The sequence below is a fragment of the Halichoerus grypus genome, chromosome 8, assembly GCF_964656455.1.
Source record: "Halichoerus grypus chromosome 8, mHalGry1.hap1.1, whole genome shotgun sequence".
In the NCBI taxonomy this organism is placed as follows: domain Eukaryota; kingdom Metazoa; phylum Chordata; class Mammalia; order Carnivora; family Phocidae; genus Halichoerus; species Halichoerus grypus.
The window spans coordinates 115,900,237-115,916,558 of NC_135719.1; the positions used below are offsets into that span (position 1 = coordinate 115,900,237).

Consider the following 16,322-nt stretch of genomic DNA (forward strand, 5'->3'; position numbering starts at 1 on the left):
AAAATTTTAATATCAACCTTAGGGAACACTTCCTAACTCATTCGTGAGGCCATTATTACCCTGCTATCAAAACCAGACAAAAACATCACAAGAAAACTACAGACCAATATCCCTTGTAAATACAGGTGCAAAAATCTTCTACAAAATATTAGCAAACCAAATCCAACAGCTCATTAAAAGTATTATACACCATGATGTATGGTGTGGGATTTATCCCCGAAATGCAAGGGTGGTTCCACAAAGAAAAATCAATGTAATACATCACACTAATAGAATTAAGAAAAAAATACCCATGATCATCCATCATAATAAAAGCACTCAAAAAACTAGGAAAGAAGGGAATTTCTTCAACATGATAAAGGGCATTTATGAACTACCCAAAGATAACATACTCAATGGTGACAGACTAAAAGGTTTCTCTTCAAGATGAGAAAGACATCTACCTCTCACTGCTGCTGTCTAACACTGTATTATAAGTTCTAGGCAGAACAGTTAGGCTAGAAAAAGAAATAAAAGACATCTAAATTGGAAAGGACAAAGTAAAACTATCTCTACTTACAGATAACATGATTGTAAAAAAAAAAAGAAAGAAAGAAAAAAGAAAAAGAAAATCACAAAAGAATCCACAAAAAACTACTAGAGTTAATAAATGAATTCAGCAAAATTGCAGGGTACAAGATCAACACACACAAATCAGTTCTGTTTCTGTATACCAGCACTGAACGATCTGAAAAGGAATTTAAGAAAATTCGATTTACGATAGCATCCAAAAGGATAAAATACCTAGTAATAAATTTAACCCAGTAAGTAAAAGACTGGTACACTGAAAGCTATAAAACATTAATGGAAGAAGTTAAAGACCTTATCTTTGACATGGGATATATTTATGCATTAGGATATAGTAAATATTATCATATTCTCTATATGTAATATATGTATATATGTAATATATATGTACATATGTAAAAATACTAGTATTTATTTTAATTATTGTCTCCTTCCTCAAGAATGTAAGTTCCATGGGGGCAGAAACTTGAATCTGTTTTGCTCACTGCTGTATTATCAGTGACTACAACAGTGTCTACATATAGTAGGCAGTCAATAAATACTTGCTAAACGAAGTAAACATAAGCCTTCAGCCTCGGAAGGATATCAGTCTTACCTTATCAAATTCATGATAACCTTGGGGTCAAAGGCCTGGCCTCAAACCTGGGCCACCTTAACCTTTAGTTCTAAGAGCATCTCTGGAATCCATCACAATAAATTGCAATCTGAAAATCCTTTTGAGTAAACTTAGGGAATTTCCAATGCTTGTTTTATTTTATTTTATTTATTTATTTATTTATTTATTACTCAAAGTCTACTGATTTATTTTTTTTAACAAGTGTAAGATCTTTATTTTTTTATTAACATGTAATGTATTATTTGTTTCAGGGGTACAGGTCTGTGATTCATCAGTCTTACACAATTCACAGCGCTCATCATAGTACTTACCGTCCCCAGTGTCCATCACCCATCCCTCCCTCCCCCCTCCACTCCAGCAACCCTCAGTTTGTTTCCTGAGATTAAGAGTCTCTTATGGTTTGTCTCCCTCTCTGGTTTCCTCTTGTTTCATTTTTCCCCTCCCTTCCCCTATGATCCTCTGTCTTGTTTCTCAAATTCCTCATATCAGTGAGATCATATACTTGTCTTTCTCTGATTGACTTATTTCACTTAGCATAATACCTTCTAGTTCCATCCACGTCGTTGCAAATGGCAAGATTTTTTTTTTTTTTTTGATGGCTGTCCAATGTTTGTTTTAGAATAAACATTGTTAGGTAAGGATTCTGTAGCTTAAGCTTTTAAAACTATACACTTTCCAAAACAAAGTAACCAAATTGTATAGAAATAAAAACCATTTCCTATAATAGCACATTATGAACTATATTTTGTATACTAAAAGCAAAACAAAGCAAAAAACTTAATCATAATAGCATGTTTTCCTTCATAGTACTTTCCACACCGGTAGGCTAGTGTGGTGTATAATAATACATGGGTTCAAAAAGGTAAAACAAAAACAAAAACTAACCCATATGCAGTCATTTAATGTACACATTAAGATAAATATGTGAACTAAAACATTTTCAGCTCAATCTATCCTTTTGACCTATTCATATATGGTGTCAACTTACTGTTTCTTTCGAACTCTGAAGTTACAAAGTATCAATTTAGCAACAGAATTCATCAAGTAAATATTAATTATAATTTTAAGTATATTTTTTATTAAAAACCACAATAAGTATTGTTTTTTGTTTTTGTTTTGTTTTGTTTTTATTTGACAGAGAGAGACACAGCGAGAGAGGGAACACAAGCAGGGGGAGTGGGAGAGGAAGAAACAGGCTTCCCGCCGAGCAGGGAGCCCAACGCCCAAGGACCCTGGGATCACGACCTGAGCCGAAGGCAGACGCTTAACGACTGAGTCACCCAGGCGCCCAGGAAAGTATTGTTTAGGGGCGCCTGGGTGGCTCAGTCGTTAAGCGTCTGCCTTCGGCTCAGGTCGTGATCCCAGGGAAGTCGGGCTCCCTGTTCTGCTCAGTGGGGAGTCTGCTTCTCCCTCTCCCACCCCCCATGCCTGTGTTCCCTCTCTCCCTGTCAAATAAATAAATAAAATCTTAAAAAAAAAAAAAAAAAAGGAAAGTACTGTTTATTACCATCCTATTTGATGTAGACTTAGGTTAACAAACTAGGATCTCTTTCCCAATTTCTGTTACAGGGAAGGGATTTGTGAAAAAGAAAGAGAAGGACTACATGTTTTAGCTTGTATCATTTTACAGCTGTGGGCAGGCAGACCACAGCTTTCCAGATAGTTAAGATGAACAAGAAATTCCTGATTCTCTCTGTGGAAACCAGAGTAGAAACAAGAGAAGCTTAATAAATTCAGTTTTCCAGGCAGTTACCAATTCATTCATTCATTCATTCATTCCAATTCTAATCTATCAAAGAAATTTTTATCTAATTGTCTCTTGGATAATGTAGCCCTATCTGCTACAAGGCCCCAGAGAATTTCTCCAGTGTCTAATACGGATTCTGTGGAGATTTGTTTTTTAAAAAATTCCTATTCAAATCTCTAGGGTTGGGAGCAAATTTAGCCTGGGGTAGCAACAGCTCTTATAGAGCTGCTTCAGCACTGGGGAGGAGGGGCAATTAAGTACAGTAATTTTCAAAATGCAAAAGGCATTGTAATAGAAAACTCAAATTGTATTGTCCACATTGGCAAATTTAGCAATTCTGTAAGAGCCCTAGTTTCTATTTTTTAAAAAGTCATCTTCCTCTTTTCCTCTGCAATAACAATCTAACCAACCTTTCTCTCACTTCTGATACACACATATTTGCAATTGTTCTGTCCTCCACTTGACTGTAACTCTCTACTAATTCCTACCCACCCTGATCCTTTACTTGACAAATAAACTGGCTGGATTTTTTAAAGCCAAAATTCATTTCTAGGAAGATGTTAGAAGAAATAAATGTGGATTTGTTCTTTACTTAAGTGTTAATAGATTAAATAATTTTACTTCACATACAATTTACTGTGTACCAGGCACTGTTTTAAGAGCTTTATAAATATTAGTTCATTTAATCACCAGAACAACCCTATGGGGTAGATTTCTAATTTAAATGAAACTGAGTCAAAGAGAGGTCCAAGATTAAACAGGTATTAAGTTATGGAGCTGAGATTCAAACATTGAAAGTCTAATTTCCCAAATCTAAGCTCTTAATCACTATACTAAGCTGTCCTTCATGTATAGTGTGTTGTTTAATTCCTTGTATCCCTAGGATCAAGCAGATTATCTCTCAGATATTTTTTATTTAGGTTTTTCTTAGAGTGGAGGCTAGGTACAAACTTAATTAGAGGTAGAAGGGAACTTAAAGATATTAATTCTACTCTCCTCTCTTTACAGATGAAGAAACAGACCCAGTGATGCTAAATAACACTTAGTCATCCAGTGGCCTATTCTGATGCCTTTTCCAATTTACCATGCTTGTTACTTTATACTTTTATCACTATACAAATAGGTAATAATTTTAAGTTTGGTAGGGGTTCCTAGTTTTTATTTTCTTTTTCTTAGAGAATGTTGAGCTTTACTTGCTGAATTTATGTTATTTCCTCTAATAAGAAAGTTTTTACTTAAATCTTTAGGTCTTATCAAAAAAGCTGAAAGAAAAATTTACAAGTCCTTCACATTATTTTCAAATTAGAAAAAATTTACCAAACGGAAAACAGATCACATGACCTCCTTGATGCTTTTAATTTCGTACCACGATCTAATCTTTTCATTACACAGCCTATTACGGGAACACTTATTTAAACATTCCCTTCAGTTATTCTGCCAAATGGTTTTATTTCTACTGATATGCTTTCCTTAACTCTTTTTCACACAGAATCAGAATTACTTTTTATTTTTATTATTTATTTATTTATTTATTTTAAAGATTTTATTTATTTGACAGAGAGAGATAGCGAGAGCAGAAGACAAGCAGGGGGAGTGGGAGAGGGAGAAGCAGGCTTCCCGCAGAGCAGGGAGCCTGACGTGGGGCTCGATCCTAGAACCCTAGGATCGTGACCTGAACCGAAGGCAGATGCTTAATGACTGAGCCACTCAGGCGCCCCAGAATTAGTTTTTATATTGTGTCATTTGTCATTCACATTCATTGAGTCAATAAAATGACTTGCAATTAAAGCAATGACAAAAACTGTCTTCAGTAGAATTTAAAATTTTCATAGTCATTTAAATATGGGACAAAGGCAGGCACCAGAAAAAAATTGTATTTTGAATTCAAGAAAGGGATAGTGTATATGTAAACAACAGATGACAAGGATACCACATTAATGATATATCTGCCTTGTTCTCATACACTGCTAATGGAATAAAAATTGATGCAACCTTTCTGGAAAGCATTTGTCCATACATAAAAGAGCTCTAAGTGTTCATATACGCTGACACAGTGATCTCTCTCCTAAAATTCTATACCAAAGACACAGAAATGTGGGACTAGGATTCATATATAAAAATGTTTATTGTGAAATTATATATACAACAATGAACAAATCAATATTGATTATAATGTAGTAGTTTAAAATAATGGTTTTATTGGCCCTAGCCATTTACTATATGCATTTATTGGGACTCTAAAAAATGTAAATAATAGGAACTGAATTATGTAGAGAAAAAGAGATGTATTATAAGGATACAGAGTATCTCACTGAGCCCTAAGACAAAAGGAAGCTAAGCTTCAAGAAGAAACTGGAACTATAAACTAGACAGTCACAGGACCCTCTCTTCTTCTTACATATCCACTTCATCTTTTTCTGTGTGGCAGCTTTTCTGCTTTTTAGTCCACATGGTAAATGGAGGTTTTCCGATTTATTCTTCAGTGAGGAAACCTGCCCAAACTCAGTACCTGTTCTCAATTTCTGATGGACAATATTGCATAGACAAAGTATTTGCCTTAAAGGTGAGGGACTCTTCAAGGGTTGTGAGCTAGGTTGACTCCCCAAAGGTGCCTGCTTCTTCAGATGTGGGACAATGGGCTAATTTCATAATTTCTTTGAATCAGTTTCCTCATCTATAAATGGAGATAATAGTATCTGCAGTAAGGGCAATATTATAATATAAAAACTATTTTGCAAGAATATGAATGTGTTTCATTCATTAAGAATGTTTTCTACCTTGTCTGAGAAAAGCCGTATCCTCCAGAGCAACTGGGAAGGCCCAGGCTTTGGGTGAATGCACTCACCTCTGCCTCTACACTTCTTCCAGCCTCCAACCTCCAGGTCCTGGGCCGGAGCTGCGGCCTCCAGCCCAGCCATCCCTCCTGCAGACCAGCTGTCCCCACAGCCCACATCCTGCTGTCCTGCCCATTTCTCCTGCCTAATGGAGTTTTGTGCAATTCGGGAGTTCTTCCATAAACTGACCCTTGTATTAGTAGAGCCTTTAGGAGATTTTTGTTAGAAACCTAGGACCTTCCTTCAGCTCTGAACAGCTTTTTTCCTCAATTCCAATCCAAAGATTTATGTACCTTTCTAGTTGACTGAAATTTGTGGGTGGCTTCCTCCCCTTTGCTATTCTACATTCTTAGTTCTATGCTAGCTTTATGTCTCAGAAATGGTGAGATGTACATCAGTCCAATAAAATACGAAAAAAAAAAAGAATGTTTTCTAGAGGGGTGCCTGGGTGGTTCAGTTGGCTAAGTATCCAACTCTTGATTTCGGCTCAGGTCATGATGCTCTTGGGGTCGTGGGATCAAGTCCCACATGGGGCTCCCCACTCAGCAGGGAATCTGCTTCTCTCCCTCCCCCCGCCCTCCCTCTGCCTCTCCCCCCTGCTCGCACGCTATCTCTCAAATAAATAAATCTTTAAAAAAAATGTTTTCTAGGAATTTTTACTGATAGAGAAAAAATATTATAGTTCTCCAGAGAAACAAAACCAATAAGATGTATATATACATACACATATATGGAGAAAGATTCATTGCAAGGAATTGCCTCTATTATTGGATTTATTTTAAGGATCATGGAGGCTACAAATACAAAATCTGCAGGGTAGGCCAGTGGACTGGAGAGCCAGGAAAGAGTTGATGTAGCTCAAGTCCAAAGACAGTAGGTGAGCAGGATCCCCTCTTCCTGGGGGGAAAACAGTCTTTTTTTCTCTTTCAATTGATTGGATAAAGCCCCACCAATTAAGATAATCTCAAAGATACATACTGATTGAAATGTTAATAACCATCTAAAAAGGTGTTTTTTTTTAAGATTTTTAAAAATTTGTCAGAGGGCGCGCGCACACAAGCAGGGGAAGCACACAAGCAGGGGAAGTGGCAGGTAGCGGGAGAAGCAGGCTCCCCTCTGAGCAAGGAGCCTGATGCGGGGCTCAATCCCAGGACCCTGGTATCATGACCTAGGCTGAAGACAGATGCTTAACTGACTGAGCCCACCCAGGCGTCCCTAAAAAATATCTTCACAGAAACAAATACGATAGTGGTTGCCCAAAAATCTGGGTATCGTGGCCTAGCCAAGTGACATATAAAATTAACTATCACACATTATATTAAATAAAAAAATAAACACCATATACAATATGGTTGCAATTATTTTCAAATTGTAAGGAAATACCAAAAATTAACATTAGGTTTTTTCTATTTTTATTTTACAAGTCTTCCATAAAACTCAGTACTTCTCCTGTTTGTCCTTTTAGCAGCATTTAACAATATTAATTAGGGGTACCTGGGTGGTTCGGCAGGATAAGCGGCTGACTTTGGCTCAAGTCATGATCACAGGGTCTTGAGATCAAGCCCTGAGTCAGGCTCCCCACTCAGCAGGGAGTCTGCTTGTCCCTCTTCCTCTGCTCCTAACTCCCAGTTCATGCTCTCTCTCAAATAACTAAATAAAATCTTCAAAACAAACAAACAAAAAAAACAGTATTAACTACTAGCCTTTTCTAGAAACACTCTTTTACTTGTAGCCTCCCTTTATAGTACATTCTTTTTATGATACTGTCCAATTTACACTCCTCTTTTCTGCAAACATCCCTGCTTAGCCCCAGCAGTGTGGCCCAGGAGACATGTTAATACTGTATGACCCTGGGCGCCTGAGTGGCTCAGTTGGTTAAGCGACTGCCTTCGGCTCAGGTCATGATCCTGGAGTCCCGGGATCGAGTCCCGCATCGGGCTCCCTGCTCAGTAGGGAGTCTGCTTCTCCCTCTGACCCTCCTCCCTCTCATGCTCTCTCTCTCAAATAAATAAAATCTTTAAAAAAAAAAAATTAAAAAAAAAAAAAAAAAATACTGTATGACCCTGCTCTTTTGACTACAGCTATTGGATCAGGCATGGACACTTGGCCCTAGAGCAGCAAATCCACTGGCTGGACTGAGCTGATTAGATTCTTTTTCCTAATCATAATTTGAATGAAAGTCAGTCAGTCTCTGTTGTATGTTTGAAATTGGAATAATGTAGAAGTAGGGGTAAGGCTGACATACGCATGCCAAAGCAGAAAGAGAAGAAGGAAACAAATGAGAGACCATGCAACCCCAAGAAACAAAGACGGACGGCACTGCCTTTAGTTCTGATAGCATTCCAGAGGCCTGGCTCCATTCCCTCAGGAAGCCTGGCAGCACTTTCTTGATTTTGACTTCCATAAGAAGATACTCATTCTAGTCCTCAAATAAATTTCCTTTTTTTTTTCTTAAGCTAGTACAAATGGGTTACTAGAACCCCTACACACACACACACACACACACACACACACACACACACACACACACACACACAGCCCTAGTTAGACAATCCCTAAGATATCGTCTTACCTCTCAAACTGCTACTTGTCAGATTCTGTTTCAGGTTCTTTTTACCCTATCCATTCCTTAAATGTTAACGTCTTTAAAGGTTTTTTCCTTAGACCTTCTGTTCTTCTCACTATATGTACTCTACAAGGGCAGTACCATCCATTCTCATCATTCATTCTGCACATATATGTTGATGATACTAAACCTGTCTAGGTCTCTTTCTCTCTCTCTTTTTTTTTAATTTAAAGTCAATTAACTAACATACAGTACATCATTTCCCTGGTCTGATTTCCCTGCCTCCAGATGTAGTGTTCAATAATTCATCAGTTGCATGTAACACCCAGTGTTACATCATGTGCTCATCACATCATGTGCCCTCCTTAATGCCCATCATGCAATTACCCCATCCTTCCACCCACATCCCCTCCAGCAACCCTCAGTTTGTTTCCTAGAGTTAAGAGTCTCTCATGGTTTTTCTCCTTCACTGATGACTTCCCATTCCATTTTCCCTCTCTTCCCCTATGATCCTCTGCGTTGTTTCTTATATTCCACGTATAAGTAAAATCATATAATTGTCTTTCTTTGATTGACTTATTTTGCCCAGCATAAAACCCTCCAGTTCCATCCACGTCAATATAAATAGTAAGTATTCATCCTTTCTGATGGCTGAGAAATACTCCATTGTGTGTGTGTGTGTGTGTGTGTGTGTGTGTGTGTGTATACACACACATTTTCTTTATCCATCTGTCCAATTTACATCTGTCGATGGACATCTTGCCTCTTTCCACAGTTTGGCTATTGTGAACATTGCTGCTATAAACAGTGGGGTACAGGTGCCCATTTGGATCAATACGTTTGTATCTTTGGGGTAAATATGTCTAGGTCTCTTCCACGTGTAGAACTGCTTCCCAGATAGTTCTGTCTTACACCTCAAATTCAATATACCTAAAACAGAATTCTGCTCCATACTCCTGCTCCTTTCCGCAAATCTCACCTGCTTTCCATATTTTGTGTTTCTACAAATCAAACTACTATTTCTCATCTTTCCAAATAGGAAATCTGGGAATAATCCTTTACTCCTGTTTTTCTTCCTTACTGCGATTTGCAATTAATCACCATGTCTTGTCAATTCTACTTCTAAATATCTCTCAAATGTATCCATTTCTTTCTACTCCCACTGACACTATCTAGGTCAGGGGCCCGCAGAGTTGTTTTTATAAAGAGCCAAACAGTAACTATTTTGGGCTTTGTGGATTATACAGTCAGTGTCGGTTACTCAGCTCTGCTGCTGTTGCACAAGAGCACCACACACAATATAGATATAAATGAATAGACATGGCTTTGTTTCAATAAAGTTTTATCAATAGCCACTAAAATTATTAATTTCATATAATTCACACATGTCACAAAATATTCTTGTGGCTTTTTTCAATTGTATTTAAATTATATTTAAAATGTAAAAAAACCAGAGCGCCTGGGTGGCTCAGTCGTTAAGCATCTGCCTTTGGCTCAGGTCATGATCCCAGGGTCCTGGGATGGAGCCCCGCATCGGGCTCTCTGCTCCGCGGGAGGCCTGCTTCTCCCTCTCCCTTTCCCCCTGCTTGTGTTCCCTCTCTCACTGTGCCTCTCTCTGTCAAATAAATAAATAAAATCTTTAAAAATAAATAAAATCAGGCAGCTGGCTGCTGTTTGTAGTCTCTTGATCTAGGTCTCCCATCTTCTCTCCCTTGAACTGGTGGAGTAACATCGTACTTGGTCTGATTTCCCTGCCTCCAGTCTTACTGCTCTCTAGTCCAATTTCCATACTATAGACACAGTCTTCCTAAAACAATCTAATCTCCCCGAGCAAACAGTCCATATTTTGGGGGTCTTACCCTATCTGTAGGGCTTATGTTATTGGCTAGTACTTACTAGAAATGAAATGATTATATTTGTGGAATTTAATGTCATTACCTTTATTAAAGCTTTTTAGTCAAAAAGAAAAAAATGTATACTTGCAACAGAAGAAATAAACTTGTCATAGTTCTCAGTTGATATGATTTTTTCTATAAAGAACAAATGAGATTATACATATAAGTTATTAAGTTAATGGAGAGTTGAAAAAAGTTGTTGCATATATGATCAATGCATAAAAATCAAGCATGTTTCTATCTTCCAGCCACAAAAAGTTACAATATTTGATTTTTAACAAGATATCATTTATAACAATGACAAAAAATATAAGGTAACTACAAATAAATCTAACAGAAGATATACTTGATTTATATGGAGAATGAAATACATTTAAGAAAACCTAAATAAATAAGACTTACCATATTCCCAGATAACATTCAGTATTGTAAGGTTATCAGTTCTCTCCATATTAATTTATAAATTCATTGTAATTTCAATAAAAGTCCAGAGTTTTTTATAGGAATTAAAGAGTTCATTCTAAAATGTATATTGAAAGCAAATACTCAAAAATAGCCAAGACAATCTTTTTTTTTTTTTTAAGATTTTATTTATTTATTTGAGAGAGTGAGAATGAGAGAGAGAGCACATGAGAGGGGGAAGGGTCAGAGGGAGAAGCAGACTCCCCGCTGAGCAGGGAGCCCGACGCGGGACTCATCCTGAGACTCCAGGATCATGACGTGAGCCAAAAGCAGTCGCTCAACCAACTGAGCCACCCAGGCACCCCTAGCCAAGACAATCTTGAAGAACATGGTAGAGAACTTTCGTAAATAAGACTTATTCTAAAGCAATTAAAGCATGACAATGATATTGATAAAGAGACACATAAAGAGACCAGTGAAACACAATGGAGAACCTCAGAATCACACCCATACACATATGGAAACTTGATATATAACCTAAGTGGCATTACAGATAAGTGGAGAAAGGATGAACTATTCAAAAATGGAATTAGGTCAATTAATTATCAGTGTGAAAAAAATTACATCAGATCCATATCTCACAATATATTCAAAACCAACTAAAGTTAGATCAAAGATTTAAACATGAAAGTACTATTTTATCTTTCCAATAAAAAAATAGCAAAAGGATTTTGCTTTTAGAACTAGAAAAACACCCCTGAAACAAATAATACATTATATGTTAATAAAAAAATTTAAAAAAAAAGAACTAGAAAAAAAAATCTAAAGTACATAAAGAAAACTGTATAAACAAGTGAAAACAGCAAGAATAAGTAAAAATATATTATAAAGCTACAATAAATATAATAGTATGGAACTTGCACACAAATATCAGATGTATCAATTCTAAGTAAAAATATGAATATAGACCCAAGTATATACCTATATTTAATATATGATAAAAGTGACAGTTCAAGTCAGTAGGGGAAAATGGACTATTCAATAAATGGTACTATGGGGGAATATCAAGTTAGATTCCTTCCTCAAAGCAAGAGATGGTTAAAAGACTTAAGCATAAAAATACAACCACAGAAGTACTATAAGAAACCATGGTAGAAGGCTATTCTAAATATTATACAAAACCATGAAACAAAAGATACCTAAAACGAAAATAATTCTCCTTGGAAAAAAAAGATAGGAAGAGAAGCAATAATTTAGGAAAGCATATTTCTAAATCACACATGGACAAAAGGCAAATTTGACCACAATATAAAGGGCTTCAAAAACCAGTAAGTAACTCGAGAGAAACAAAAACGTATGTCCATGAAAAAACTTACACAAAACTATCCATAGCAACATTATTCAAAATACCAAAAAGTAAAACCAAATGTCTTTCAACAGATGAAAGGATAAATAAAATGTTATATATCCATCTGATGGAACAGTACTTGGCAATAAAAAGGAATGAAAGGAATGAAGTACTGATACATGCTATAATATGGATGAATCTTAAAATATGCTAAGTGAAAGAAGCCAGCAACAGACTACATATTGTATGCTTCCATTTATATGAAATGTCCGGAGTAGGCAAATCTATAGAGACATAAAGTGGATTAGTGATTGTCTAGGGTTGCCTAGGAATTGGGGGGGGAGGGGGGAATAGGGTGTGACTACTATGGGTATGGGGTTCCTTTGGGTGGTGATGAAAATATTCTAAAATTGATTGTGGTGATGGCTGCATAACTATGAATACATCAAAAGCCACCGAACTGCATATTTTAAATGGGTGAATTGTATATGAATTACATCCCAATAAGTTTTTTAATATAAAAAACAAAAAACAGTAAGTAGAGGTGAGAGGATTTCTGTCCATAAAGGATTAACTGTTATAATAACAGCTGTTCCACTGTAAACAGCCAGAAAACTAGACAAATTATATAAAACAACCATTTTCATATACTGGAAAACAAGCAGCATAAAACTGTAATTCAGGAGAAAAGGGAAACAAATGAGATGAGCCCTATGATTGCCCTAACTTGCTGCTGGAGGCAGTTTCCAGGCTGTAGCATGGGAGGAGGAACCAAAACAAAGTCTAGCAGTCTCACTGAACTAAGGGGAAAAAGAGCGGAATTCGCAGAGGCCAAAGCAGCCATTAATTTGCAGGACAGAACACTAGAGAGAGGAATCCACACAGAGAATGAGCCCCAAAGATCTGTAGGGGGTCTCTGCAAATTGTTTGCCGAGTACTAATATGTGCATGCATGGGGTGAAAGTCCACCAGGCTGGGGAAAATAGTAGGCCAAACAATTCCCAAAGTTCACATAGGCCCGGAACTGCTTTCCCACTAGGCAGAGTACTAAGGGAATTGGGCAGTCTTTATAAGGTTATTACCTGGAGAGCCTGGCTGACTTATTCCGTATATCATGCAGACCTTAGCAGTGAAGCCAAATTAGCTCTAGACTACGGTTATTCTGGACCCTCTCTAGCAGGCTTAAACTGACAAGTAATTTAACTATAACCACGATCAAGTCTGACACTATTTAAAGGAATAAACAAAATCTAAAACTATAAAAATTACTAAGCAAAGAAGCTGGAGAATATGATCCATAAGCAGGAAAAATATTAGAATCACACGAAGATGACAAAGATGATGGAATTAATGGATAAGAACCTTAAAACAGCTATTAAAATCTTATACTAAAGAATGTAAAAGAAAATAGGAACATAATGAGTGGAGAAATGGAAGATTTTTTTTTTTTTAAAGATTTTATTTATTTATTTGACAGAGAGAGACATGGCGAGAGAGGGAATACAAGCAGGGGGAGTGGGAGAGGAAGAAGCAGGCTTCCTGCAGAGCAGGGAGCCCGACGTGGGGCTCAATCCCAGGACCCTGGGATCATGACCTGAGCCGAAGGCAGACGCTAAATGACTGAGCCACCCAGGCGCCCCTGGAAGATTTAAAAAACACCCAATTAGAGCTTCTAGATATAAAATATACAGTATCTGAAACTATATCCCATCCTACTTGAGGAGTTTACCAGAAAATCAGACACTGAAGATCAGTGAACTTGAAGTCATAGCAATAGAAACGGTCCAAAATGAAGCACAGAGAACAAAAACACTGCAATCATCATCATCATCATTGCATCAGTGATCTGTGAGTGGCAGTGTTAAACAATTTAACATACATGAAACTGAAGTTCCAGAACAGGAGGAGATGGTAGAAGAGGGGAGAAAAAAAATTTCTAGAAATGCTGGAACATTATACAAAAATAATAATAATAATGTATTATGTATTGTGAGTTTTATAACATATGTAGATATAAAATGTATGACAACAATAATACAAAGGAGGGGAGAGGGAAAAACGGAAGTATACTCTTGTAAGGTTCTTATGCTATACTTGAAGTGGTATAACATTTGAAGGTACAGCAACAGTTTAAAAAAAAAGAAAACCCCAAAAAGAATAGTTAAAAAAGAAAAAGCAGTAAGTAAAATGCCAGCAAACTAATAGAAAAAAAATATGAGAAAGGTTTGAATAGGCAGTACTGGAATAGTCAACTTACTAAATAAATTATGCTACATTAATATGTTGGAGCAGGGGCGCCTGGATGGCTCAGTCAGTTAAGCATCCAACTCTTGATTTCGGCTTAGGTTATGATCCCAGGGCTCTGGGATCAATCCCTGTGTCGGGCTCCTCGCTCAGCAGCAAGTCTGCTTGAGATTCTCTCTCCCTCTGCCCCTCCCCCTGCTCTCACTCTCTCTAAAATAAATAAATAAGGGGCACCTGGGTGGCTCAGTTGGTTAAGCATCTGCCTTCGGCTCAGGTCATCATCCCGGGGTCCTGGGATTGAGCCCTGCATCCGGCTCCCTGCTCAGCCTGCTTGAGCCTGCTTCTCCCTCTCCCACTCCCCCTGCTTGTGCTCTCTCTCTCTCTCTGTCAAATAAGTAAGTACAATCTTTAAATAAATAAATACATTCATACATACATACATAAATCCTAAAAATATATATATGTATATTGGAGCATAATGTAAATGTGAAAAAATTACATAGCTCTATATAATATGGAAAGGAAATATAATATAGTAGCATAATGTAATTTTGCAGCCAAACTGGGTTTGAATCCAGGCTCTATTATGTACTTGCAGAGTCATTTGGAGCAAATTACTTAAGTTCCCACCAGCTCAGTTTCTTCTGCAAACCAGTGATAATACTCATAGGATTTTATGGGGATCAAAAGAATTGACATGTAAAACATTTAAAACAACTATTAAGCACAAAGTTAGTATTCATTAACTGTTGGATAAAAGAAAAGGAAAATCTTTCCACAATATATATCTAAATGAGAAAAGCAGGGTCCAGAACAGTATAGTATATTACCATTTTATGAAAAATAAACTATATAGATATATGTCTACAACAGTAAAGACTCTCTAGAAGGCTAAACGAGAAACTTATAACAATGAATCCTCTGGAATAGAGATTCTGGTAGCTGTGGAACAGAAAAAGAAAAGAAATGCACTCTCTTCTTCATATTTTCATGTAAATATTAAATTTTCTATGAAGTATTCCCCATTCAAACAAATACATGTAATTAATTTTAAATCAAGAATTAATAATAAGCACTTATAAAATCAGGAAAATGTGCATTTCCAAACACAAGTATGACACTAGGTAAAATCAAAGAGCAAACCAATTTGATTTTTTAATAAACTGTTTCTTCCCAGAATTACTAGTGATCAGTTTCCACTGGCTCTTGCAGCCTTTTCTAATCTTTGTCATTTGTGACCCACTTTTGTAGCTCTTCTTGTCTTCCTTTTATCTTTTCATGATCTCAGATATCTTTATTATCTATAATAAACTATATTTTAATAAAATATCTTATGTGCTTTTCTTTTCCAAAGCTCTTATGTTTATGGCATTTTTTATTTATATTAGGAAGACAGAGGGAAAGGAAGGCTGAGAAAATCAGCACTGATTTCAGTCAACAACTTAATATATGTTTAAAACACAAATATTTGTGGATATTGCATATGTATATACATACACATTATTTTCTCAAGGCATATAAAAACTGTTTCTGTAGTTTAAGACAATCCTATCTATTTCAAAAATATTTGTTATCGCAAAGATTCTTTAAAAATCACATAGCGTGATTTGAATGAAGAGTTTTTTGCATAAGCTCTGGAGTCTGTAAGATTTAAATTTGCCCTCTGAGACTTACCTAGAGCTATGTTACTTTGTCAAGTTACTTAACCTACCTCTCTTAGTTTCCTGATCTATAAACTTGTATTAATAGTAGAACCAAACATTGGGATGTTTTGGGGCACCTGGGTGGCTCAGTCGTTAAGCCTTCGGCTTAGGTCATGATCCCAGGGTCCTGGGATCAAGCCCCACATCGGGCTCCCTGCTCAGCAGGAAGCCTGCTTCTCCCTCTCCCACTCCCCCTGCTTGTGTTCCCCCTTTCACAGTCTCTCTCTGTCAAATAAATAAATAAAATTTTAAAGATCTTACCTCTCTTATAAAAAAAAACAAACAACACACTGGGATGTTTTAAGAGTAGACTAAATCAGGTAATAGACCTTTCAAAAAATGTCTGACCTCTACTAAGACCTTCATAAATGTTAATAATGTTAATAATAGAATTACTATT

The 16,322-nt window shown here is 36.6% G+C and overlaps 1 protein-coding gene across 2 annotated transcripts in view; it reads right to left on the bottom strand.

The window, feature by feature from the left end:
- The window catches only part of WDR89 (WD repeat domain 89), a 55,410-nt gene that overhangs the window by 34,753 nt on the left and 4,335 nt on the right, over positions 1–16,322 (bottom strand). The window contains exon 1 of one of the 2 annotated variants that reach the window (XM_078053795.1): positions 10,269–10,343. The exons of the other annotated variant lie outside the window; for it this stretch is intronic. The gene's annotated coding sequence lies outside the window, so the exon portion shown is untranslated. Of the gene's footprint in view, positions 1–10,268; positions 10,344–16,322 lie in introns of those variants that run through there. 2 annotated transcript variants of the gene reach the window in all.